We start from the raw sequence: 27,848 nt of genomic DNA, 5'->3' as shown, positions 1-27,848 counted from the left end.
TTAACATACTTAGGAAAAAAGTAAATTTATCTAACGATAAAGAGGTAGCTTAAGGAAGCTTCATCTAAGGGATAGTATTAGAAAAGATAGGAAAAAGGAATTTTAAATTGAATTCCTAGAGTTAAAAACCAATTAGATAAGCCCATATTTTTCTTCCATCCTATGATCGATTCTTATTTTCTTTAATTCTTGAACTTTAATCCAGTACTTACCAATATGTTTACACTATGTTTTACTGTTTTATTAAGGTTTCTATCTTTTCCTCTGCCAAGTAGCCAAAAAGATTGCTCTTAAATTATTACGTTACACCCAAGAGGGAATTCATGGAGCATTAAATTCTCTTTTCAGATTAGTTTCCATCTGTATCCTGGTCAGACCCACTATTTATTGATTGATTGAATGGAGGAAAGCATGAGAAACTCATACTACACAAAAGCATTTACTTCCACAAAGCCTGCATGGGAATCCATGGAGGCAAGTGGCCAAATTGTTTCCTGGGCTTTGATAATACACAAATTAGCTTTAGTGTTAACAGCAGCAAACCTATTTGTACCACCACTGAGCAGCAGTAACAGAATGCCATTACAGATAATCTCTGTACCTCAGGTATCCCATTACTCTGCAGTGCACCCTGGGTAAGTCATTCAGCATCAGCTGGACAATCTGGCTAACTTTTCTATGTGGCAGATTTATAAGAAAATGAGGACACTTCTGAATGAACAGAAAGAAAAAAGTGTGCAGGGGAAAAAGTTGGTAAGAAGTCTCATGATACAATTTTTGGAACAAAGAAGAACAAACCATGCCAATTCTTTTGTAGCTAAGGTTAGACTTTAATTCAATTACTGAATTTGAAAAGGCAGCAATTTATTCACATTCTCAGGTGTTCTCCAAAGAGAGTCTTTAGCATATTTTTGCTATTTATTGTCCATTGGGCTTTTAAATTAAACTCTAGATGGCCATCTGTTATCTAAAGAAAGGAAAATGCTCCTTACTCTTTGCAACTCAAGACAGCACAATGTTAAGAATGCTGACATTTAAGGAAACTTCATTATTCTCACTTTATGAATCTTCTATAAGTCATTCTTTTCATGCTAAAGAGAGTCTAGTATATGTGCAAATGCCCACAGGTAGCTAATGGAAAATTTTAATTTTTCTGAAGTCAGAAAAATAGAAGATCCTGCCCTTTGGTGTTCTCTTCTAGGAATTACACTTTGATAAGTACTTCTGGTAATGCTTGTTGGAGCAACCAATATTATATTATGATTAATTTGAAGATATTTTTAGCATAGTACATTCAGATTTTAGTAAGACTAACACTTTTTCTCATCAATTGGTTTCTTTTAAAGGTTATTAGTCTAATCATATTTTGGGACATTTTAACATAATTCATTTTGCTTTTAACTCTCTCCACAATCTTCCCCCAACTACCTAACATCTTCTTTCATAGGCATATGAAAAATAATGAAGTCTCTTTTGCTCATTAATTGTTCCCTGAATGGGGCATTCAATTTTGTTTTGTTTCTGTACCATTTCCAAAATAATCATCCTTGTATGAAAAGGATTTTATCTTTACCATGACTAAGAAAATCTATATTTTCCTTCAAAATATAGTCTAGTTGCTAAAGCAATGTCCATATGAGATCTTTCCTGTTTCCATCATTATCAATAGATTCTCCCTATTGCAATTATATATTTCTTACATATGTTGTACTTCCTTGCCCCCCCACACACATTGTATGTTTCTCATACTAGGAAAATAAAAGCTTTCATTTTCCCTTTGATTTCCTGCCATCTACACCATCCATGTACTAGGTCATTAATAAATATTTTCTTTTTAATTTAATTTTTGTGTATTTCTTTTTGTGGATGACACTTTGTTGATTACATTAGAATGCTCAGAGATCTAGAATCACTCCAAAATGGTTAATCTAACTACATATAGAAGAAAGAGACAAAATTGATAATTCTTTTCTATAAGAACATAACTACTGCTATAAAAACAAAATTTCATGTCAGGAGCCAAAGAGAATAGACTGATTTAAAAAAAAATGTCCATTGCTTATAATGACCCTAGGTTTTCCTTGAATATGAGCCTCTATTTATTTGCCTATAAATTAATACCTTTTAATGGTAGTCTTTTATGTTGCATCACTATATCTAAGTTGACATTTACCCAAAAGGATATAGAGAGGAACGCTGTGGCCATGGATCAGCTGCTTGCATAACTACATGGGAAAAGCTGAAAAACAAACATCAGCAGCAAAATATGTGACAAGAAAAAAAGGCAGAATGCAATTCATAAAGCACAGATGCAGGATAACTTCTGGACAGTCAGTGTCATGAAAATATGAGGTCAAGTCTAGTGCATTGGATGGACATACTGTGTTATATACTTGTGGGTGGGAATGGAAATGAGTTACACAGGATGAACATGTATTAATAAGTTTGATTAGTTATTGTTAGAATAAATTGCCACATTGACAAGATCACAACATCACTGCAGTTTTGGAGTACTGCTTGCCTGTTTAAGTTATTGGGCTTTCAATTGGAGATTGAAAAGAAATCTTGATATTAAATTTAATTAGTATGGTTGAATTACTAAGACTAAAATATGAGACCTTAAATAAATTATTACAAAAAATGGCCTTGTATAATTTCTTTCCCAAACCCTTTTTGGGTCAATTATTTAATTTTGCTTTTCATATTACATATAAATTTTAGAAAAGGGCATGGAGGCATTTTAATTTAATCCATAGACAAAAGGTAAGTTTGAAAAGGAGTTGACTACAATTAGATGGAGAAATAATTAATTCAAAAATATTTAAGACTCTTCTTGTATTCACTATGGTAGGTAAAGGGACAAGTACAGTGTTAGTATAATCCCTGAGCTTTCCTTCATAAAGGATAACTAATTGATTAAAGAGGAATGATTTGAGGTATTATAATGATCATATTTAAATGCAGTAATTAAAATGAAGCATTCTAAAAAGATTTGGTTTTTCCCTCCATAAAACAAATTGCAATGAAAAAAACTATTCAAAATAAACAATTCAATTGCCTCAAAATCAAATGGTTTTACTAAAAAAAAGTGAGGTGTTCCCTGTCCTTGGGAGTCTTCAAGCAGAAGCATTTTTTAATTTTTATGGGGTATCTATTTTAAATAGGATTCTTAACTAAGTATAATTTGAAAAAATGGCTACTAAGTAAGGATTTTCAAGTCATAAGTTCTTTTTCTACAAAATGATCCAAAAGCAATCAGATAATTTCTTTTCACCATACTAATATACTAAGACTGCGTCATGGTATAGTAATATTAGTGTACTAAGAATACTGTCCCAGTCCTCATATACTAGAACTTTGAACTAAGTGCTTATATAATTCAGCAGGAAAGCAAACTTTGAAATAACAGAACCAATTATATTATTGACTATATATTTTCTGTTTCTAGGTATATTCGTGTATCTTCATAATTTAGGTTTATATATATATATATTTATATATATATATAAGATGCTAGATATGAGTCCATGCCATTTCTCTTTTCAAGAATATTTCATGAATTCTAATCTTATGTATATATATATATATATATATATACGTGTATATATATATATTTGGCATTTATATTTTATGTGTGTCTTAAAAATGAGGAAAAATAATATTTTAAATGTTCAGATTGAAATTGAAAAAACAAACATTTCCGCTACCACTTAGTACTGCTTTTGTTTTGTTTTGTTTGTTTGTTTTTCTCAAAAAATAGTCAAAACACCAGCAAATAGGGAATTAAAACACAAGTTGATATTTAAATTAATTTAAAATTAAATAAGTTTTCAAATTTGCTTTACTTGTCACCTTTTTTTAAATTAAAAATAATTTCACTTACTTTCATTGATTAGTTGGTAAAATCTGTCCTTTAGAAAGGAGATAAAAACCAATGATTAAAGAGTTTAAAACACAATGAAGCCAAATAGAAATTTTGATAATCTTTTACTAATATATGGGAACAAGTTTTATCAAGACCCACTAAGACTAAGTTCTACAGAGCAAATAATATAAGATTATGTATAATTCATATTTGGGTGCAGTCTGACACTATCTTTTTTTTAAAATGTGATTGAACTACATCACAGTCCTCAAGGTTCTTTGGAGGAAGCAATAAACTAATATTAACTAAGAGAAGAAAACAATAGCTGAACTAGACCATATACCAGGTGTCCCAAAAAGTTTTAGTGTAGTTTTAAATACTTAATGCTAGTATTTAAGCTAATTAAAATTAAAACTGTGCTTAAATTTTTGGGGCACCCTGTATATTAAAAGGGAGAGATTCATACTGGATTTGCATATATACTGGGGGCTATAAATTATTTACCATGTGAAGTGTTCATGAATAATTACTTTCATGCATTTTATTGTATTATTAATTATATAGAGCATTTTAAAAACTTGTTTCTTGATTGCTTATCATATTTTGTTAGGGTAGGATTTGGGGTAAGGGAAACACAAGAGGAAAACATATAAATAAATCTGTTTTATTGGTTGGGAAGGGAAAGGAATAAGGGTTTAGGGATATTCTTATTCTTAAAACTAACTAAACTTTATCAACTATGTTACTAAACTAAAAACTTAACCAAATGCCCCAATCTCACAGCAGGAATCCAAAATCAAATAGAGTCAGGATCTTTTGTTGTTAGATGTCCAAGTAAGTCCTGATGTCCAAGTAAGACTGATGCTGCCAACAGCTAGATACAGGAGAAACTCCTTCCTCAGTCAGATCACAGGGAAAATCTCTTCAAGCCTTCATCTCAACTTCTTCAGGAGAAAAGGAAGTCAGTTGGGCAAATGGAATCTTCACCTGAGATCCCTCAGGCTCAGGCTTGCATTGACTGATGCATTGTCAATCATTCCTAAGTTTGCATTTTTCAGTTTTTCCACAGTTTTGCAAATTGCAAACCTTTTCATTCTTTATCATACTTTCTAATCATTCACACATATCTTTTGACCTCTAGTCTTTTGGGGAATGATGCTTGAAAAAAATATATATACATACATTCTGTATGTATATATACATATATATGCCGATTTCCTATATAGCTTTGACATCACACTTTTATTACAGTTATGTTTTGTAGTGTTTTCCCCTTAAGTCTTTATCCCATTAATTGCATTTATGATGACAAAATAGTTTAACTTATGCATATATATATATACATATATAATATCCATTTTTAAATTATCTGAATCTTAAGGATTCTTAATCTTAAAAACTTTCTTTATAGCCATAGTTGTAAAAGATATTCCCTTATGTTCCAATTTTATATGATATAACTTTATAAAAGTACTCAAGTACATTTAAAATTCATTGTTTTATATAAGGTGTTGGCCTAAAACTAATTTCTGTCAATTTGCCTTCCATTTACAGCAATGTCTATATAAATGGTTAATTTTTTCCACCATAGTTTTTGTTTTGGAATTCATCAAACACTTGACCGGTGTTTTATTAGTTAAGTCTTTCTTATTGAGCCTGCTGGACTAATAGATATACCATCCTATTGTTTAGCCAGTATTAAATATTTTATAACATTCTTATTTGCAAAAATTGTTTTAATGTTTTTAATTACATGTAGAAAACATTTTGACAATTGTTTTCTGATATTTTGCAACTCAAATTCTCTACCTCCCTCTTTCTTCCCCTTTCCTGAGGCAATATGTAGTCTGATATAGCCAATATCAATGTTTTCATGCAATACTTATTTCCATATTCTCCATGTTTTGACTGAGGACATACATCACACATACAATACAGAAATCATGAAATAAAGTGAAGGATGATAGATTAGATCTACAATCAGATTCTAAAACTTCTTTGGAATAGATACATTTTTTTAAAATCATGGATCCTTTGGGTTTATCCTAGAACTGTATTTTCCTGATAATAAGTCAGTCTTTCACAGTTGAACATTGTACAATATTTAGGTTACCATCTTCCTGGTTTGGCTCATTCACTTTGCATCAGTTCATATTAGTCTTTCCAGGTTTTTCTAAACTCATTCTGTTCATCATTTCTCATGGCAAAATAGTTTTCCATTATAATCATATACCTCAGTTTGTTTAGTCATTCCCATGGACACCCCTTCAGTTTCAAATTCTTTACCACCAAAAAAAGAAGTGCTGAAAATATTTTTACAAGTAGGTCCATCCCCCTTTCTCTGACCTTGCCATCTCACTCTGTTTGACCTTCTCTTTCTCTCCCTGTTCACAAATGTTTTGCTTCTATTTACCTACCTCTCCAAATTTTCTCTCCCTACTGTCTGTCCTTCCTCTTTTTATATTTCTCTCCCCTTCCTATCTCCCTATTGGGTAAGATAGATTTCTATACATGAGTGTGGATGTTATTCCCAATTTGTACCAATTTTGATGAGAGTAACACTCCCCACCCACACACACATTTTCCTTTCTACTGTTTTGATTCTTTCATTATTCCTCAGGTAAGATAATTTACCTTCAACTTTCCTTTTTTTTTCTTTTCCCAGTGTATTATATTTTTATCTCTTGGTTTTTAAAGAAATAATACCCCATTATATTAAACTTATTCTCTGATCTCTCTATAAATATTCCAAATTGTTCCCTCAATAGTGATAAAGTTCTCAAGAATTTTCTGTTCCTTGTTTCCTAAGTATTTTAGTTATCCTAGCTACATTAAATACCACAAGCATTTTAAACATCTTAGTTATTACCTTACTAGCAATGAAATAAGATTAACCTAATTGTTTCTTTTGATTTCTTTATTTAAGTATATTAAGTACTTTATTTAAGTTTGCTTTATTTAAACATATTAAATACTTTAGGAATCTCTTGTAACATAGAAATCTTAAATATCCTAGGTACTACTTTCCCATGTAAAGATGTGATTAGTTTAACTCCACTTATTCCCCTGAATTTTTTTTCTGTTTATCTTTTTTTTTTAATATATTTTATTTGATCATTTCCAAGCATTATTCGTTAAAGACATAGATCATTTTCTTTTCCTCCCCCCCACCCCCCATAGCCGACGCGTAAGTCCACTGGGCATTAGATGTTTTCTTGATTCGAACCCATTCCTTTGTTGATAGTATTTGCATTAGAGTGTTCATTTAGAGTCTATCCTCTGTCATGTCCCCTCAACCTCTGTATTCAGGCAGTTGCTTTTTCTTGGTGTTTCCACTCCCATAGTTTATCCTTTGCTTATGAATGGTATCTTTTTCTCCTGGATCCCTGCAAGTTGTTCAGGGACATTACACCGCCACTAATGGAGAAGTCCATTACATTCGATTATACCACAGTGTATTAGTCTCTGTGTACAATGTTCTCCTGGTTCTGCTCCTCTCGCTCTGCATCACTGTTTATCTTTTTATGCTTCTTTTGAGTATCAAATTTGATTACTGAATTTTCTTTTAAGCTCTGGCCATTTTGTCAGGAATGCCTGCAATTCCTTTAGTTCATTAAACATCCATTTCTCCCACTGACTCATTATGCTTAGTTTTACTGAATTAGTGATTTTTGGTTGTCAGTATTATATTTTTTTGATTTTTTTAAAGATGTTATATTCGAAATTTCAAAATCTTATGCCCTTTTATTCTGCCCCTCTTATTTCCTAGACATTTTTTCTTGCAAAAGAATTCTTTTTTCTATTCTATTTTCTTATAGTGATTTGATTATCTATATAACATTTCATTAAATCTATAGGTTGATTGAAATAGCATGGCCATTTTTAGCATATTGGTCCAGTCAAATTATGTTTAACAAATATATTTCCAAATTATTCTTTTTTTCTTATTTTTTAAAGTATATTATAATTATAATCAATTATGTCTTGAATTTATTTTGGTAGATTAATTCCAAGGTATTATATAAATTTCTTAATTATTTTAAAGATTTTCCTCCTAAGTATTGTATTTGTTTTCAAGAAATTTTTATTTTAAAAAATTGTTTTGTATCTAGATTCTTTACTTAAATTCTAAACAAAGATTTGCTTGTTGATTCTGTGGGGTCCTTGAAGTAAATCCATTTTAAATCTACACATATGGAAAAATTTGCCTTCTCTTTGTTAATACTTTTATTTTTACTTTCTGGTCTTATTTTTAGGAATAAGTCAAAATTAATCAATCTTTGCTTTTTTCCTTGCATTTATAAAAAAGTTTTTGTTTCTTTTCTTTTGGTGACTAAAAAATGCTTCCGTTTTTACAGTAATTTATTTGATCATTTTAAACAATAGACATTCAACGTCTATAGTTTTAATGTAACCTCTTCCATGGTAAATTAGTATGGGATTCTCTCTTTACTGGTAAAAGGAATTGCTTGAAGAGCACTGAAAGAGATGAAAAAGATGATCTCTATCAATAAGGCAAGAGTGTTTTAATAATGAGCCCTGTGATAGGAGTTATATTTGAGTTTTCATATAAATAAGAATTTTTGTATTTTTGCTGTATTTTTTCATGTTTTTCCCCCATAAATTGTATGAATTTATACTTTCTTGCATGTGTGATTAATTCTGTCAACAATGTTGAAAAATCTTCCTAATTCTGATTATAAATCTAGATTGGTCATCATTGCTTATTTAAATATTGGTATAAATTAATTTGCTATTTTAATATATGTATATATGTATCAGAATAAGATATAACTGCTAAGTGGGAAGCATCTACAGTAGCCTAAAATGAACAATTATATATACATATGTATAATATTTTAGTTATTTGTATTTATTTTCATTTCAACTTATAATTTTATTTTTTCATCTTTGAATAATTTGTTCATTTTGATTTTAATATTTAATTTCAAAACAAATAGCTACTGTCTTGTTTTCAACTTTGTGTCTCACAGTTTTTTTCAAGATTTCTTTTGGTTTGTTTTAAAATTCTTACATGAAAGATGAATACTTACTTCATTACTTACTTCATCCTTTCTCAATTTTGCTATTTTTTTAAATTCCAGATTACTGGTAGATGCAGTCTTTAATCATTGTTTTCTGACATTTTAAGTTCATGCTTTCTCTTTTCCTTTTACCTTTCTTGCCCTCACCAAGACAGCAGGAAATATGAAATAGATTATACATGTGTTAACATGAAATACATAGTTCCATATTTCTCATGTTTTAAAAGAAGACATCTACTGCTTACACGAAAGAAAAATTCATTAAGAAAATAAAGTGAAAATGATGTGTTTCATGCTCTATTACTTCCTTCCATAGCATTGGATAGCCTCTTTCATCATGAGGCCCTTGGCATTGCCCTGAATCCTTTTTTTTTTCTTTTTTTGATAATGCTTGACATTCTTAGTTGATCATCATATATTATTGTTCTGGTGGTGTACAAAATTTTCTTTGTTTATCTCACTTCATTTTGCCTCACTTTATATAACTCTTTCCAAGTTTTTTGTGATCCTCTCGTTGATCATTCCTTATGGCAAAATAGTATTTTATTATAATTATATGCAATAATTTGTTCAACCATTCCTGAATTGATAGACAGCTCTTCAGTTTCCAATTTTTTGCAAACACAAAAGGAACTGCAAAAAATAGATTTGTGCAAGTGGGTCCTTTTTCCAGTTTTGGGGATGTAGCTCCTGGAAAAGTATTGCTAGTTCAAAGAGTATGCACAGTTTGATGACCCTTTGGGCACAGTTCCAAATTATTCTTCAGAGTAGTTACATCAATTCAAAGATTCAACAATAGTGGAATTGTGTCCCATTTTTTTCATATCCTCTGTAACATTTATCTCTTTACTTTTTAGTCATTTTAGTTTGATAGATGTAAGGTGGGACCTTAGAGTTTGCATTTCTCTATGTTTTGTCATAGTTAAAATTAGTTTCTCTACTAAAAGCATATATTTCATGAAGTTTATTAAAGATTAAGAAATAATTAAGAAATAAAGAAAATACAAAAATAAGAAAGCACGTGCAACCTACATCTTGCCTGCTAGGTAGAGAGCCGCGTGTGCCTAGAAGCGGAAGCCTAGAGAGAGGCCAAGTAGGTGGTACAGTCAGTTCACATATCCATTTTTGTTCTCTGCCCAGGTGGGAATTCAGGTAATATTATAGGGAATTCTGGGGACTGCCAAGGACTTCTGGGAATTGAAGTCTGGGGTTCAAATCTCCATTTTTACATTTCTCCATTTGATTCTATTGAGAAAAGTTTCCCCAAAAGGATAATGAAAACATAATTAACTTAAAGATTATAACAATTTGAGGATAAGAGAAAAAAGAACAAAACCAATAATTGCTAGACACATTGACAAAAAGCCAGTTAGGGGGCAGTCCCCTTTGGCATGAAAGTATACATACAAATAAATATTCAATCAAATACACCCAAAGTTCATTCTTGAATTTCTAGTGCAGCTTGTGGTCTGGAGGCATCTTCATGGTGTCTTCTCCAAAAAGTTCAATTTCTGGATTCGGAGAGGTAGCATGTTCCTTAACCTAAAATTCTTCTTAAAAGGAATTTAAACTTGGCAATTTAAAATAATAATCTGGGGTTCAAATCTCCATTTTTACAGTTTTATTGGAGCATTTTTTCCATAGGACTATCCTTTGACCATTTGTCAATTGGGAAATTATTTGTATTCTCACATATCTGACTCTTTTCTCTATTTATTTTAGACATGAGGCCTTTTTCAAAGACACTTGGTATTATTTTTCCCCTAGTTTCTGGTTTTCTTTCTAATTTTGGTTGCATTGATTTCATTTGTGCAAAACATTTTAATTCAATGTAGCAATGTTATCTATTGTGTATCTCATAATGTTCTTGACTTATTTGAATATAACTCTTCCTTTATCCTTAGATATATCAGGTAAACTATTGTATAATCCACTAATTTGTTAATGATATGACCTAAGTATTGACTCTAAGACAAAAAAATTGGCAAGGGAGGTTAAATGATTTCCTAAGGGTCATACAGTTAGGAAGTATCAGAGGCCAGATTTGAGCCTAGGGACTCTGCTCTACAGACCTGGCTTTCAAGACATTGAGACACCCAGATGTCCCCATCACCATTTTTTCCCTAAATCATGAATCCATTTTTGACTTTACCTTGGTATATGTCACAAGTTATTGGTTGTTCCTAGTTTCTTCTAGAGTATTTGCCTGTTTTTTTTTCCAGCAGTTTTTATTGGCTACTATAATTTTAAAAGATATTTTCCTATAACTACTAAAGAAATTATATTCTCTAAATCATATTATGAAGTCTCATTGCTTTTCTAATTTTATATAGTTAATGTCTTTTTGTATTGATTTGTTTTTTGCTCCACACTTTATTTGATCATATTATTTGACATCCATTTGGGTATGCATAATATTTTCTTTGATTTTCTTCTATTAAAGTATTATTTTTATTTCTTATAATTTTTTTCATAAATATATTTGAAATGTAGTTAGAATGTCTCAATGAGACATTTAAATGTATTTTCATTTGGAACACATTTAATGAGGTATTTTAAGATTTCTATCATCTCATTAAGAATATTATTCTTGTATTTACCATGTATTTGCCTTTATTTCTTTTTTTCATAGAAGTCTTAATCTTCCAGGGACGCGTTAACTTGAATGAAAAATTGGTCAAACGGGAATTTGGAAGAGTCAGGATTTGGTAAATAATTTTCCATTTTGGAAATCTCTTCTTATCTAAAAGACATGGTTACAACATCAGGAACACTCTTCTAGTTGTAAACTTTCTAGTTAATTTATTCTTTGAATATTGTCTACTAAGTTAAGATATTGAACTAAATACTAAAGATAAAATATTTAAGAACAAACAGAACTCTTTAGAACAGCAAGTAGCCAATCAAACATTGCCTTCAAACAAAATATTAAGCTAAAAAGCTATTTCTCCCTACAATCTTCATGCAAAGCCCTCATATAGGTGTCTAGAGAACATGAACTCTTCCCAATCATTTTTGCATACTCAATTTTTATAGCCATTTTTCCACCAGACAAATAACGGAATGAGAGACAAATGATGCCATTCATTTCCTCCTCTCTACTAGATGTGATTCCTAGCCTTTTAGAACAATTTTCTTAGATAGAACTTATCTTCATATAATTAAAAAAAAGAGAGCAAGCTTGAGAATTAGCTAACCAGTTGCAAATGAATTAACTTTTTACCAGCAGGTGTCACTGCAGCATTTTCTATATCTGGATAGCGAAAATAATATAAATCTATCTAAAATTTTTATATGTTATACCTAGTAGTGCACAAATGTTCAAATGGGTGCTAAACGCAGATTTTTTTTAAAAAATAAGAGTAAAAGTGATTTACTAAATAGCTAATGCATCTGAAAGCTATTCCATTTTAAATGAACAGCCAGCCCCCCCCAATTTATTTTTTTCTTTTTCAGAAACTCTCAGAAATCTGGGGAAAAGTGCAATGAAAGTGTTTTTGTTTCCCAAATATTATAATTACCTCACCTCTTTAGCATTAAATTCAATTTCAATAAGTCACTGATCAATTTATTATATTTTTCATGGATGAAACTTAGGATTTAGACTATTAGATGTTAATTTATGCAGAAATTATTTAAATTTGTGTCCTAGATTTATTAGTTAAAAATTGTTGTTGCCATAATAATGACCTAACAATAAGGTCTGTACAGGACATTTCTTTGGTGAGGTTTTATTTTTTTCTTAGTGCTGCTCCTTGTCAATATTAAAACAATTGAGTGGTTCCTAATACATCTCATGGAAAATAAAGCAAAACTATGTAGAATAAATTTGAAAGTTTGCTAACAAGTTATATGTACATAGTAATTTGGTAATTTATATCATTGTTATTGAAAGTGCTGTATATGTTATATAATATGTCCCTCACATCAGATCTTCACATTGAAGTTCATGGATTTACTGACCAATATATACTACATCCTAACTGATTATGTATAATTAAAAAAAAAAAAACCTAAAATCCATAGTCAATGCTCATATCACTCTAAAAAAGAGGATCCATGTAAATAGTGATTATCTGACTCATTTTTCAATACTTTATTGAAAATTGTGCAACACTCTAAAAGTCATTTTTATATCTCACTATCTAAACAGTCCAAATTTATTCTTATTGAACTAGGTAGCTTTCATAATAATTATATGTATATACATAAATATATAATATACATCTACAAGATATTAAGAGGAAGGAATTTTAAAGTTGGTAATGTTTTGGGATTATTAAAAGTCCTACAGTCTGCTAATTATAATTATAATCAATCTGATCCATTTCGAGTATTCAAATCCTGGCTAAGTTGAGTAATATGAAGGTGAAATAGACACAAATCATATTACTATGTGGAAATTTTATTTCTTTTCATGTAAATTTGAATTTATAGATTTTCTTTACATTATATTTCTAGTTTCTCTATTTTAAGAAACTAATTTCTTATACACAGAATAAGAAGGGAACAGATTTAGTAAATTTTAAAAAATGACTTGAAATAAACACTTAATATGAAGAATTACACATATGCTTCTTCTCCCTGCAAAGAGCAGAACAAAAGTTCATTCTCATCTTTTCTTTTATCAATGTTGGTTTGTATAATTCCTTAATATCCATTTTTTTATTATTACTTTTTTTCACTTATACTTGCTAGTCATGGTATTCATTATTTTCTTTTTCTATTTTTCTCATTTTGCCTTAGTTCATATAAGTGGTATTCTATAGTCATTATATTCAAAATTTTAGGCCAACATATCCCACATAATCATGTGCCACAGCTTTTTTTTACCCTTTTCCCTACTCAGGGGCATTTACATTTTTCTGGTTCTTTGATACTAATATCATTAATGCTATAAGTGACCTTTCTTTTTCTCATTGATCTAGTTGGAAAACATTAATAACAGCAGCATCCTTAGGTCAAAGAATTTGTGATAATTTAATCAATGTGTTTGCATAATTCAAAATTGTTCATGAGAATACCTGGATTAAAAACTTCTTTTTCATGTTGTTTTTTTTTGAATCATTCTTTTCACAATACTATTTCCATTATTTTGCCCTCTGATGAAAGCCTCTTGAGAGATCACTGATTTTATTGAGAAGGCCCATAATGTTCTGGTATTGTACACAATCATTAAAATGTTATCTGAAAACAAAACAATAGTGGAAATTTATTCCATATTCCATTGTGTCTTATTTAAGTGGTAGGTTTGAGTTCAGATAGAAGTGAATCATTTCAATACTGGAATTAAAAATTTTTTATATAAAATTGCCCACTGTCATACAGTCTTATCCACACAGACCAAATCAAACAAAACCTAGTCAGCATTTTTCTACAATACTCATTTTCCCAACACATCTACTCAACAATACAGAATAATTACTTGGGGCTACTATAGTAAGATGTTTCCACAATTCTCTCACTCTCATATCTTTCACACTTTTTAAGGGCTTATTCTTCCTTTTTAACACATATGTCTAATTTGAGGTTACTACCTCCTTAGACATAAACAACCTGGTAGTTCAAACCTTGTATTTCTCAACATAAAATTCCCTAATCTCCCATGCATATCCTCCCCTCTGTCCCTCTTCTCAGTAGCAGTTACATCTTGAATAAAAAGTAAATATTTGACAGTGGCATATTTAATTTCTCAAGGAGTAAAGTCCCCTTTATAAGAAAAAGCTCCTTTATAATTCCTACTTGTAGGTATTCAGAAGAGTATTGAACATGTTTTGTTTCATTTTTCCTGTGGTCAAACCAGTAATGGAATCATTTTTGGCCCCAACTTAATCATTGGAGATATATTGTTGGAAAACTGACTTCAGGAATGATTTCTCCCCAATATTATGTAGTTTTTTTTTTTATCAACAACACATAATGGAAATAGAATATACAATATTCTACACCACTCAAACACTTGTATGTCTTAAGAAAGTCTTCTATAGAAAATCATTGGTGAAACCCCACCTTATTACTTCTCATAGTATCCTAAAAATTAGCCATAATGTATCCACAGCTATTCTTACTAAAGATTTTCCATTGATAATATTTTTCCCTACCAGTTCAAACTTAATATATAAATTTAATATATAGAAAATAACATTAGAAAATAACCTTTAAAGCATTCATTTTTATTCCTTTTAAATTATATGCTATTTTGTTATGAATAAAAAATATACCATAGGAGAATATTTTATTACATGCCTCAGTCAATTCTACATTTTAAGACAGGCTACTAAAGAAAATTTTCTGCAAAATCCTGCCTTATTCTTTCTTGTGTTTTGCACATGGTTGGCTACATTGGATTTGTAAATATTCCTCCAATGATTTTCAGAGAAAGTAAATCTATTAATTAGTAATTATTAGTAATCAGGGTACCTGTTGGGGGATAAATAATTTTTCATAATATAAATTTCTCTTTGTTCTTCATTTATTTTGACATTTTCCCATGACTGTGTGTGACTTCTGGAAGAAATTTCTTCCATTTATACTTGAGCAACTATAAATACTCTCAAGAGCTTTGTCATAATCTCCCTTGGAATATTCCAACATAATTAAGTGTGTAGAGATGTAGTAGATCCCAGATTCTGGTCAGTAGTACTATCATGGTTTATGAGAATAGATCTCTATTATTTTTTTTCTGTTTCATACATATTATTTTATTTTTAATGTTTTAAAATTAAGAAACAACAATCTAGAGATTACACATGTGTGAAACGTGGTAGACATTTATTTATGGACAGATAATTGGAAAATTGGTAACAGAAGTTAAGATTAAAAAAATACATTTATTTTTGTTGCATGGAGGGGAAAAATGTGAAGCTGAAACAGGATTATCAAAGGAAACTGCATTTACTAATTGAGACCAGAGAGATTTTATAATGAGGGTAGGATTTAAATAGGTATTATTTTGAGAAGAGTAGAGATTTTTCTAACAATCAGGAATGTTTGTCTGAAAGAAGATTGTATGCATATAATAAATCAATAACTTTTGCAAATTCTATTTAAAAACATTACAATAGTTCATGATCACATATGGTATATCAGCATATAAACAACTACTTAGTTATTTAGTTGGGTATCAGTTATGTAGATCTCCTGATTCCCAGGTTTGGGCAGTTCTGCTATATCATAATGCTTCCAAAATATAATGGTGGTCTACCAATCCCAGTCTTGTAATGAAAAATGTCATTTGTCCTCCAAGAAAGAAATGATGGAGTCTGAATTCATCATCATCACCATGTTGATGTTGTTATTCTCATTTGTGATATCTTCCACAAAATAATTAGTATGGAAAAATGTCAATTTTATGTGATTGCACATATGAAATCTAGATATAGATTCTGTGTATCTAAGTGCTAGGCAATGGGAGTCAAATGACTTGCCCAGGATAACACAGCTAGGAAGTGCCTGAGATCAGATTTGAACCTGGAATCTTCTGTCTCTAGGCCTGTCTTTTAATCCACTGAGCCACCCAACTGCCCCTGCACCTATAGAATCAATATCAGATTGCTTGCTATCTCAGGAAGCTGATAGAAGTGGGAAGGACTGACAGAGGGTGAAATGAATGGAGAAAATTTATAATTAAAAACTTTTAAAAATAATGTTAAAATTGCTTTCATTTGTAATTATGAAAAATAAAATATTATTCAATATATATGAAAAATAAAATGAACCAGAAAAACTAATAAAATTCATTTAAAAAAACAGTCAAGAATATCAAAGGAAAAAATGAAAAAAATTAAAGAAATAGCAGTAGCAGATTTCATATTATATTATTAAATACTAATTACCTAAACTATCTTGTACTGGCTAAGAAATAGAAAAGTAAATCAGTGGAAAAGAAGAAAAAAGTGGAAAAAAAAGAAAATCAGGAATGGCAAGATCATCAATCAGTCATAGAAGATTATGGTACTATTTTGTTTGACAAAGGTAAAGATCCAAATTTTTGAAATAAGCATTCACAATTTAGAAAAAAAAAAGATTGTGAAAACAGGAAAGCAATTTGGCCAAAACTAGATATAGACCAATAACTAACACCACTGACCAAGATAATATCAAAATTGGTACATGACATAGGCATAGAAGGAGATTTATTTTATTTAGTCAATTTTAAACATTATCCCTTGGTTAAAAGAATCATACTCTATCCCTCACTCCCTACTGCCACCCTTCCTATAGCCCACCTGCAATTCCACTGGGTATTACATGTGTCCTTGATCAGAATCTATTTCCTTATTGATGTTTGCACTAGGATGTTCATTTAGAGTTTACATCCCCAATTATATCCACCTTGACCCATGTTGTTTTTCATTGGTGTTTCTACTTTCACAGTTTTTCCTCTGAATGTGGATGGTGTTCTTTTTCATAGATCTGGCCAGGTTGTTCAGCATCACTGAATTGCCACTAATGGAGAAGTCCATTACATTCGATTGTACCACAGTGTGTCAGTCTCTGTGTACAATTTTCTCTTGGTACTGCTCCTTTCGCTCTGCATCAATTACTGGAGGCCATTCCAGTTCACATGGAATTCCTCCAGTTTCTTATTTCTTTGAGCAAAACAGTATTCCATCACCAACACATACCACAATTTGTTCAACTATTCCCCAATTGAAGGGCATCCCCTCATTTTCCAATTTTTTTCTCCACCACAAAGAGCGCAGCTATGAATATTCTTGTACATGTCTTTTTCCTTATTATCTCTTTGGGGTACAAATCCAGCAGTGCTATGACTTGGTCAAAGAGCATACAGTATTTTAGTGCCATTTGGGCATAGTTCCAAATTGCTCTCCAGAATGGTTGGATCAATTCACAACTCCACCAGCAATGCATTAATGTCCCAACTTTGCCACATCCCCGCCAGCATTCATTACTTTCAATTGTTGTCATGTTTGCCAATCTGCCAGGTATGAGGTCGTACCTCAGAGCTGTTTTTATTTGCATCTCTTTGATTATAAGATATTTAGAAAACTTTTTCATGTGCTTATTAATAGTTTTGATTTCTTTAACTGAAAATTGCCTGTTCATGTCCTTTGCCCTTTTATCAATTGGATAATTGCTTGATTTTTTGTACAATTGATTTAGTTCTTTATAAATTTTAGTAACTAGACCTTTGTCATAGGTTTTTGTTATGAAGATGTTTCCCAATTAGTTACTTCCCTTCTAATTTTGTTTGCATTGGTTTTGTTTGTACAAAACCTTTTAATTTGATTTAATCAAAATTATTTATTTTACATTTTGTGTTTTTTTTTCTAACTTTTCCTTGGTTTTAAAATCTTTCCTTTCCCAAAGAACTGACATGTATACTATTCTGTGTTCACCTAATTTACTTATAGTTTCCTTGTTTATGTTCAAGTCATTCACCCATTCTGATTTTATCTTGGTATAGTGTGTGAGATGTTGATCCAAACCTATTCTCTCCCATACTCTTTTCCAATTTTCCCAGCAGTTTTTATGAAGTAGTGGATTTTGTTCCCAAAAGCTGCGATCTTTGGGCTTATCATAGACTATCTTCCTGAGGTCACTTACCCCAAGTCTATTCCACTCATCCTCCTTTCTGTCTTTTAGCCAGTACCATATTGTTTTGATGACCACTACTTTATGGTATAGTTTAAGATCTGGTACTGGTAGGCAAGCTTCCTTCCAATTTTTTTTTCATTATTTCCCTGTATATCCTTGATCTTTTATTCTTCCAAATGCACTTTGTTATGGTTTTTCTAATTCAGTAAAAAAAAAAAAGGTTTTGGTAGGTCAATGGGTATGGCACTAAATAAGTAAATAAGTTTGGGTAGTATGGTCATTTTTATTATTTCAGCTTGTCCTACCCATGAGCAGTTCATGTTTTTCCAATTCTTCAGATCTAGTTTTCATTGTGTGGAAAGTGTTTTATAGTTGTGTTCATATAATTTCTGTGTTTGTCAGGGTAGATAGATTTCCAAGTATTTTATATTGTCTAGGATGATTTTAAATGGAATTTCTCTTTCTAATTCTTGCTGCTGAGATATGTTGGAGATATATAGAAATACTGATGACTTCTGTGGGTTTATTTTGTATCCTTCAACTTTGCTAAAGTTGTTGATTATTCCCACTAGCTTTTTAGTTGATTCTTTAGGATTCTTTAAGTAGACCATCATATTGTCTGTAAAGAGTGATAACTTGTTCTCCTCATTACATATTTTAATACCTTCAATTTCTTTTTCTTCCTAATTGTTACTGCTTGTGTTTCTAGTACAATGTTAAATAATAGAGGTAATAATGTTTAGAAGGAGATACTATTAACAAATTAGAAAAACATGGAATATACTATTCATCAGATTTATGGATTAGAGAAGATATTGTGAGTAAAGAAGAGATAGAAAGCATCATGAAAGGTAAAATTCATAACTTGATATACATTAAATTGAAAAGATTTTGGACAAATCAAACTAATAAAGCCATGATTAGAAAGAAAGTAATATGTTGGGGGAAAATGTATAGAGAGTTTCTCAGATAGAAATCTCATATCCTCTGATATAGCATATCATATATAGAAAACTTAGTCAAATGTATGGATATGATCTATTTACAAACTGGAAAATGGTCAAAAGATATGAACAGAGAGTTGTTGGTTTTTTTTTTATGAAAACATAAAAGCTATGTCTTGTAAAGGTTAAATGGTATGAGTTTGACAAGAGTGAGAAGAGCAGTTTGATAAAAAATACTTACCTTAAGTTGAGAAGAAATACAGATGTAATATAGAAAAGAGGAAAGAGAAATTATTACTCTAATAACTTATGACTATACCTAAATTCCTAATCCTAACAAAAATCTCCAAAAACCCTACTTTGTCTTCAAGGACAGGTTCTTCTGTCTGGCCAGACTGGGCCTATAGAGCTTACTCAATTTATAAAATATTTACTACCTACCTACCTACACTAATTAAATAGATATTCATCACCCATAAACTCCTTAAATCCATTTCTCTAATTGAAGAAGATGAGTTATAGGACTCAGTATGGTATCTATTAGCTATGTGACTGTGGGGAGGTGCCTATTAAAAGTTTTTATTAATTTCTCTCTTTTTATATTTAAGAGGAAAAAGAGCAATAATATTTTTCAGTAAGAGACCCCCTGCTGTCCAGGTTGTCTGTTAGAGATCCCCTGCTGTGCCTCTTGTCAGTTAATGATAATTTGAAGGGTGTGTCTGAGGGGAGTTAGTCAGTTGCAGAGTTTCAAAGGGCTTTTTGTCTCTGGCTCTCCTGGGGAGAGGGTGTGTTGCTAGCACTCTCACTGGTTGGAGACAGAGAAACTAAAGTAAAGACTTAATAGCCTTACTGATTATAATTAACTGGGGTAGATAAGGTAGATAGATAGTTTATAGATAGTAGATAGTAGATAGATAGATTTATAGTAGATAGGTTATATTATTAGTTACTGAGAGGAGGAGAGTAGGCAAGGGCTTTGGACTAGTAGAAGATTCTGTCTTGTGCGGCAGATAGTATATGTTTTTTAGAGAAATTTTAGTTAGGATTGGGATCTGGGGTATAGTTAAAAGCTATTGTAAGATTACTTTCACTTTCCTCCTTTCTATTTCCTATCCACATTTCATAATAATAAACTAAATGTTTTGCATTTAATAAACTGCACACTGTCTTTTGTTCAAATTCCTACCCCAAAACATTTAACCCTTCACACCTCTTAGTTCCTATTACCTGTCTTTCTTTATAAGAGGATTATAATAAATTAATTAAAACATATTTATTATGTATCTACATTCGATAATTTTAACAGCATCTTACACAGAACAAGAGCTTAGAAATGTTCATTTATTGGTTCTGCAGAGGTCCATGCTAGATCCTATTTATTGAGAACTTGTATGATCATAATAACTCCATAACATGGACTTAGCTTATAAAAGAATCTACCTGACTACCTGCTAATCTATCTATCTATCTATCTATCTATCTATCTATCTATCTATCTATCTATCTATCTTTATGTCTATATCTATCTATCTATCTATGTATCTATCTATCTACTTCCAAATAGGTGGTGGCAGAATATTAACTTCCTTGAGACATGGGGTACTTTTAGAAGGAGTAGGATGGGATATTCATTTAAAATGATGATTTTGTCTAATGTATAATTAGTCAATATAAGACAATAATCTTTACTATTTTTTTATGGGAAATACGATAAATTATACGAATTCCTAATGTGACTTCTTTCACTGATAACTCCATGGAAGTTATTCGATATGTTTTCATATTTTTCATGGAACAACATTATATAATTAAAAAAATAATTAATTTGACTCAGAGTCCAGTGCTCTTTCCTTAGTGCCATGTCACTGCATCTGGTTTTGAAGGATACAAAGCTAGGTAATTGGAGTCATCACACAATATCATGAATAAGAGTGGTGATTATGGAATAGGAATCAGTGTTTCACTCTTGGCTTTGTAATCCACAACCTGTGATCTTAGACAAATCCTTGAACTTCTATGAACCTTTTGTATTAAAAAGAAGGTCTTCAATCTCAAAAAAGGGACACTTTGTGAGGATTAAGAAAGGAAAACATTGATCATTATATTCCATAATTGATCTATTAAAAGTCATGGTGGACTGACTTTATTTTCTTTTATCATAACTTAACTAGATCAGGTGAATGTAATAGAAGAGGCAACATATTTGAATATGTTAAATTTTATGGTTGGATTGAATATTAAATTGGTGGTCACCAGGGATTTAATTTCTAAATCCCAAAACGAATTACTCAACTAAATGGAATAATGGTAGCTTATTTTACAACAGAGGGAAGATATTAAGGAAGAAAGAAAAGGAGAGAGAGAGAGAGAGAGAGAGAGAGTGAGTGAGTGAGCTCTGGTTTCCTCTGAGCCAGGTAGAAATTATAAGGCCCCAATCAGGGGAAAGAGTCTCAAGATGATAGGCTCACATTTCCAGAAAGGGCAAGGAAGAAAGTCAGCTTTCACACTCACCATGGTGACTGTCTAAAAGGAAAGAAGTCTAAGATCTCCTGCATGATATTCTCCAGGGGTCTAGTTTCACAGCCAAGTATCTTCACCCCAAGTCTGAGTGTCTATCTTCCACTCTCTCCTCATGTGTCTGTCTTCCCTCCAACTCCAAGTGACTGTCTTCACTCCATGTTCAAGTGACTTTCTTCCAGTTCAACTCCAAGTGACTGAATGATGATGATCCAATCCAACTCTGAATCTCTGAATGAATCCTACACTCCAAGCCTGAATGACTGTTTAATGAAACTCTGTGTGTCTCTGTTTCCACTATTTAATGATCGTTTTCTCTGGTGTCATCTCTCCCAAATTTTATGTCTACCAATCACAGCAAATGCTCCTCTCCAGGACTGCCCATTCTTTCACACATGGGTCGCAGACCTCCCATTCAATGTATGAAATGGATGTTCACACCTTTTGTGGTCAGTTCACAACTTTTTGTAGTTAGTTCATACCTTTTTGTAGTTGGTTCATATCTTTTTGTAGTTAAAATGGGTAGATGTACTTTAAATATTGGGTTTATAATTTTGGGGATTTAAATCTAAAAATAGACAGTGGATTACAATTTAATCTTCACAATAAAGGAAGAGGTAAATACCTTCATTGTTACAATCAGGGGAGAGCTAAATCCAATCTTCACACACGGCAAAAAGATATTTGATGAACCTTAAGATAATCCTAATGATTCAAAAATGTATATGCACAGCCCCAGAAGGAATTGTTGGAATCAGATTACAGATCAAAACATTACATTTTCACTTTATTTCCTTCATTAATTTTTTCTTGCATGTGCAATATGTGTCAGACTGAGGGATATGGAAATATGTCTTACACAACAACATTGGTATAAGCTATAGCATACTATTTACCACCTCAAGATTGGTGAGGGCAGGAAGAGAAGGAGAAGATCTGAATTACACGATTTCAAACACCAATTGTTAAAGAATTTGTTTATATATGTGATTGAAATTTATTTTCTTATTTAAAAGATAGTAGTTTAGAATACAATGTTGCTAGGCTTTATGAAAGATATAAAGATTACATATGCCAGTGTTCTTTTTTTATAAAATTAAGAAAAATAACATTAAGTGAAAACATGCAATTTCTATTAACACGAGAAAATAACTAATATAAATGATGAGGATAGAAATAGATTCTATCGTCTTGATTCTACTGGAAATGATCCTTAGAGATCCAATAAAAACTTTATAGTCATATAAATAACTTAAAACAGAATGGTAAGAAGTTGGTAAACCATACAATTTGAGAAGCATTTATGTATTTTGCTTTGCTACCCTGAAGAAGAGAAATATTAGAGACATGGTTAGCATGTTTAGCCATTCAAACCATTGCCCTTTAGTGATAGAGTCAGGGAGGGATTTTATTCTTTCTGTTTAATCAAAGAAGGAAGAATTAAGACCAAAGAGCTGAAGTTACAGGATAACAGATTTGGGCCCAACATGAGGAGAATTCATAAGAGACTGATCCAACATAAGGATTGAACTATCTTGAAAGGCAATCCATTATTTTCTTTCTTATGTTCATTTGGTACTCACATGATATGAATAAATGTAAAGAAGGATCTTCCCTGGCTCCTAAAAAGATTCATAGGATAATGTGCAAAAAGACATTCTGGAAAAGATAAAATAAGTGGCTGGTAATATGATACAGGATGTGATACTTTTGAAGGAATATGCCCATTAATGAGATTTGAGATCTATTGGCAGACTATCCTTTACGGAAACAGTATTTGCATAGCAGTTCAGTTATCTAATGCTTTCATATAGATTTCATTAGTGAACCTATCATAGGCATAGAAAATAAACATCTAAAAAATGTATCATTTATAAAGTCAGGATAAATGTTTTGGAAATTAGTTCTTGGGTTTCTCCTTTGGATATTTCAGGTATATGATATGAAATCTAAATTATTTTCCTGTAACCATTGCTAACCATAAATTTTCTTATGTATTTGTCATAATTTGATCTCATCTACCTACCATAGATTTATATGTTGTAGATAAAAATGTCCCTAGATTCTAGGGACTTTCTTCAGACCAAGTATATTATGAAATGTTTCTCAAATTTTCATTTTTATTTTCTAATTTAATTAAAATGATTTAATTATTTACTACAAGGAATACCTGCATGTATTAAAATATAGTATCCTTCTAGTTTTGGTGGGAAGGCAAAATAGGCAACTCAATTGGACTAACTTTTATTTCTTCTAATATTTAAGACAATTGTCTTGAATAGTAGGTAGGTATTTTGATTACAGAGTGGTCAGTTGCTGATCTTTAAGGAGTTTCCATTCTACTCTGGGGATAAATACTAGCAGCATAAAAAAGATAAAAATCCCAAAGAGAGAGCTTTAATTGAGATAAGTGAATTTCTAACACTTACTTTTATCATTATATCACTAACTATTGTGGTATTAAATATTAAATACTAAGTATGAAGTCTAAAATTGTAAAGATCAATACAAGACAAGGCTGCCAAAGGTAGCTTCACAGAAGAAATGCAATATGAAATAGACTTTCAATAATGGAGAGTGTTTGGAAAGAATGAATAAAGAAGGTATTCTGGGTGAAGGGAGGATCATGAACTCAGTAAGAGTATTTTAACTGATAAAATTTTAACACTTTCTCACACACATGAAGATATACATATATATATATATGCATAGAAACATCTAGGTGGTCAGTGATTTAAGTACAAAGAACAAGCAAACTCAGGTAATTAGTCTCAGATATTTATCTGAATGGCAATGGACAAGTCACTAACCCTTCTCCCTACCAGTTGCCTTTTCTGTAAAGTTAAGATAATAACATCACCTTAAATTTTATGCTTCACTTTAAAGTTTTTTGTATACATCACACCATTTACTTATCATATCAGCTCCAGTCATTTTGTCAATAAACATTTCTTAAGCATTTCATTATAATGACAGAAATTGGGCCAATCACTGAGGATAGTGAGAAAAACAATAGACTCTCCCTGCTCTCTGAACTCACTCACAGATTCAACAGGCATTTTTATTTCCAATTTATAGATGGCAAAATGAAATTCACAAAATTCAGAGAACTAATCCATGATTATATCACATTAACAAGGTCTAGAAACTGATGTCCAGAAGTTTTACTGAGTACTGAAGTGGTCTGCTTTTTCCTTCTACAGTGGATTAAGATTAATAGAGGTTTAGTGACTTGGCTAGTGTCACATAGCTAGTGAACTTCTGAGGCCAACTTTGCACTCAGATCTTCCTGACTTCAGACCCAATGTTCTATCCACTGAATCACCTAGATACCACAAATACTGTATAATGCTTATCCCCATTTATGTGGGTCAGTTCATCATTATTTTACCTTAATTTATCATCTTATGTCATTGGACAATTTGTAGTTAGGAAAAAAAAGTTGTTTTTTTTTTTGTCTATGGAGGGCATTTTTCATCATGAGTTCCTGATGGTTATTTTTGCAATTTGTTTTGCTAATAATGATTTAGTCTTTCACAGTTGATTCTTGTATAATATTTCTTCTACTATACATATTGTTCTCCTGGTCCTGTTCATTTCATTTTGTATTAGATCATATTAGTATTTCCAAGATTTCCTGAACTCATCCTATTTATCATTTGTTATGATGCAATAGTATTCCATTACAACCTTATATCATAACTTGTTTATCAGTTCCCCAAGTGATGGATAATCTTTCTGTTTCCAAATTTTTTCCACTAAAAAAAAAAACTACTAAAATATTTTGATGCAGGTAGGCTCTATTCTGTTATGTCTGAGTTCTTTTGGTGGTATTACTGTGTAAAAGGGTATGCATAGTTGTATAGCCTTTTGACATGGTTCCATATAGCTTTCCAGAATGTTGATATTATTTCTCTTATTAGTTATTTTTATTATTTTTCCACAATATCTCCAGAATTTATTGTTTTCATTTTTAGTCACATCAGTCAATCTGATAGATATGAAATGATATCTTGGGATTTTTTAATTTATATTTCTCTAATCAATAGTAATTTGGATATTTTTGTATATGAGTTTTGATAGTTTTAATTTCTTCCTCTGAGAACTGCCTGTTGATATCCTTTGACCAAGGTTAATTTGATCTGTTTTTTTGGGGACGAAGAAACTGAGGTATAAAGAGTTTATTTATATTGCCATAGACTATAGAGAATGTATTTACAAGGGAGTGATTTAAAAACATTTTTCAAAGCTGAAAAATTATTGTAGAAAACATTTTTGTAAGTCATAAGAAAACAGTGTTTAGGAGAGAGATATAATAAAGATGCAATATTTCAAGACATTTGCTTCAATTTAAGATCCTTTTCATTAACTACTATGATTTTTGAGTCAAAAATTGCCTCTATTTCTTTTGATCAGAGATAATGTAACATAATGTGAAGTAATACATTAACTTTTAATGGAATGCTATTCCATGGATGTCACTGATTTGGAAAGAATAGCATATTACAGAAATCTAGTTATCTTTGTATGGGAAATGACTGTGACCAATTTTATTTTTAGGAAACATTAGAAATAATCAGACACTACATGATTAAGTGGGGAAGAAAAATGAAATAAATTGTCCATACTGATTGTGGGGAGGGATTGTAACATTCCTAAACTTATAAAAACAAAGATAGAAACATTAATCAAATGTTGACAAACCAATTGGTGAAAAGTTTTCAATTGGTAAGTAATATAATATCCATGATTTTAAAAAGGAATAACAATTTGTATTTAGTCCTACTATACTAATATAGAAGGCCTTGATTATGCAGATATAGAAAACATAGAATGCACTGAGTTGTAACCTACAAATAGGTTCAATGAAACTTCTCATCATTCAAGATTTATTTGTTCACATGAACATTGTATTATAGACTATTTTATAGACAAAAAGAATTCACATAGACACTGGCAAAATTAGAAATCTTATTGAAAGCTAAATTTATGTACCTGGTGAAGAGAAAACCTGACTTTAAAATGCCCTGTCTGTAACAATGCAAGTTGATCCCACATTAAAGGGAGAAGTAACCCCCTAAACCAAAAGATATAAATTGTAAGGCAGGGTATCTTGATGTTTCCTTTTGTAAGCATGATGGTCAGTTGGTGGATGACTTATCTGTGAATTGGAGTCTTAAGCAAATACAAATGAATGTAAGTAAAAACTGCCTTTAGTCATATTTTCCCTCTCGCCCAGCTCTTCTTTCTTTGGCCTTCTATTCTTTTAAGGTTGCTTCCTCTTGCTAGAGATGAAAGTAGCTTGCTTTGGCAGGAACAATAAAAAAATAACTATGGAATGAATGAACTTCCAATTCCCTACTTCAATAAAGGAAAGTGAAAATTGAATAGATAAAACCACAACTATGAAATGGAATATTGCTCTAGGATATCTAGTATGTATCATTTTTTTTCCCCACAGAGGGCATAGCATATAATATATATGTCCCTCATCTCATTTAATATGTAGGGACCCACCATTGGAGCATCTCTTCCCAAGACCCAATTTTCTCCACAACCCCTTTGAAAATTCTTAGTCATTCCAACTGCCTCCCATTCCCTCTTTGCTTTTTCTGGGTAAACTGTCCTCTTCATTATGCCAATGACCCGTTCCTGCAAAATTCTGGGAGGTACATAGATAGGAGTATATTCTGGAACATGTTTGTGTATGTGTAGAGATAGCAAATGATTCTGACATAGTTATACGTAAACACAAAATTATACTTTTAGCCCATTTTGTTCATATACAGAGACAAACATAAATGCACATATTGTTCTATATGTAAGGTATCTTGAGAGGACTGATGGGGTTGACAAGGATGGAGCAGTAAAGCAGAAGCAAGTCTCATATCATACATGTGATTACATGTTTCTTTG

At 31.2% G+C, this 27,848-nt stretch overlaps 1 pseudogene; it reads left to right on the top strand.

The window, feature by feature from the left end:
* The first annotated feature begins 411 nt into the window (after nt 1-411).
* LOC100618868 (ras association domain-containing protein 5-like) overlaps nt 412-27,848 on the top strand; it is a 181,028-nt pseudogene continuing 153,591 nt past the window's right edge.

This window comes from Monodelphis domestica, chromosome 8, assembly GCF_027887165.1.
Source record: "Monodelphis domestica isolate mMonDom1 chromosome 8, mMonDom1.pri, whole genome shotgun sequence".
Lineage (NCBI taxonomy): Eukaryota > Metazoa > Chordata > Mammalia > Didelphimorphia > Didelphidae > Monodelphis > Monodelphis domestica.
Note: the sequence above shows the minus strand (reverse complement) of the source record. Positions and strands in the feature narration are given on the sequence as shown.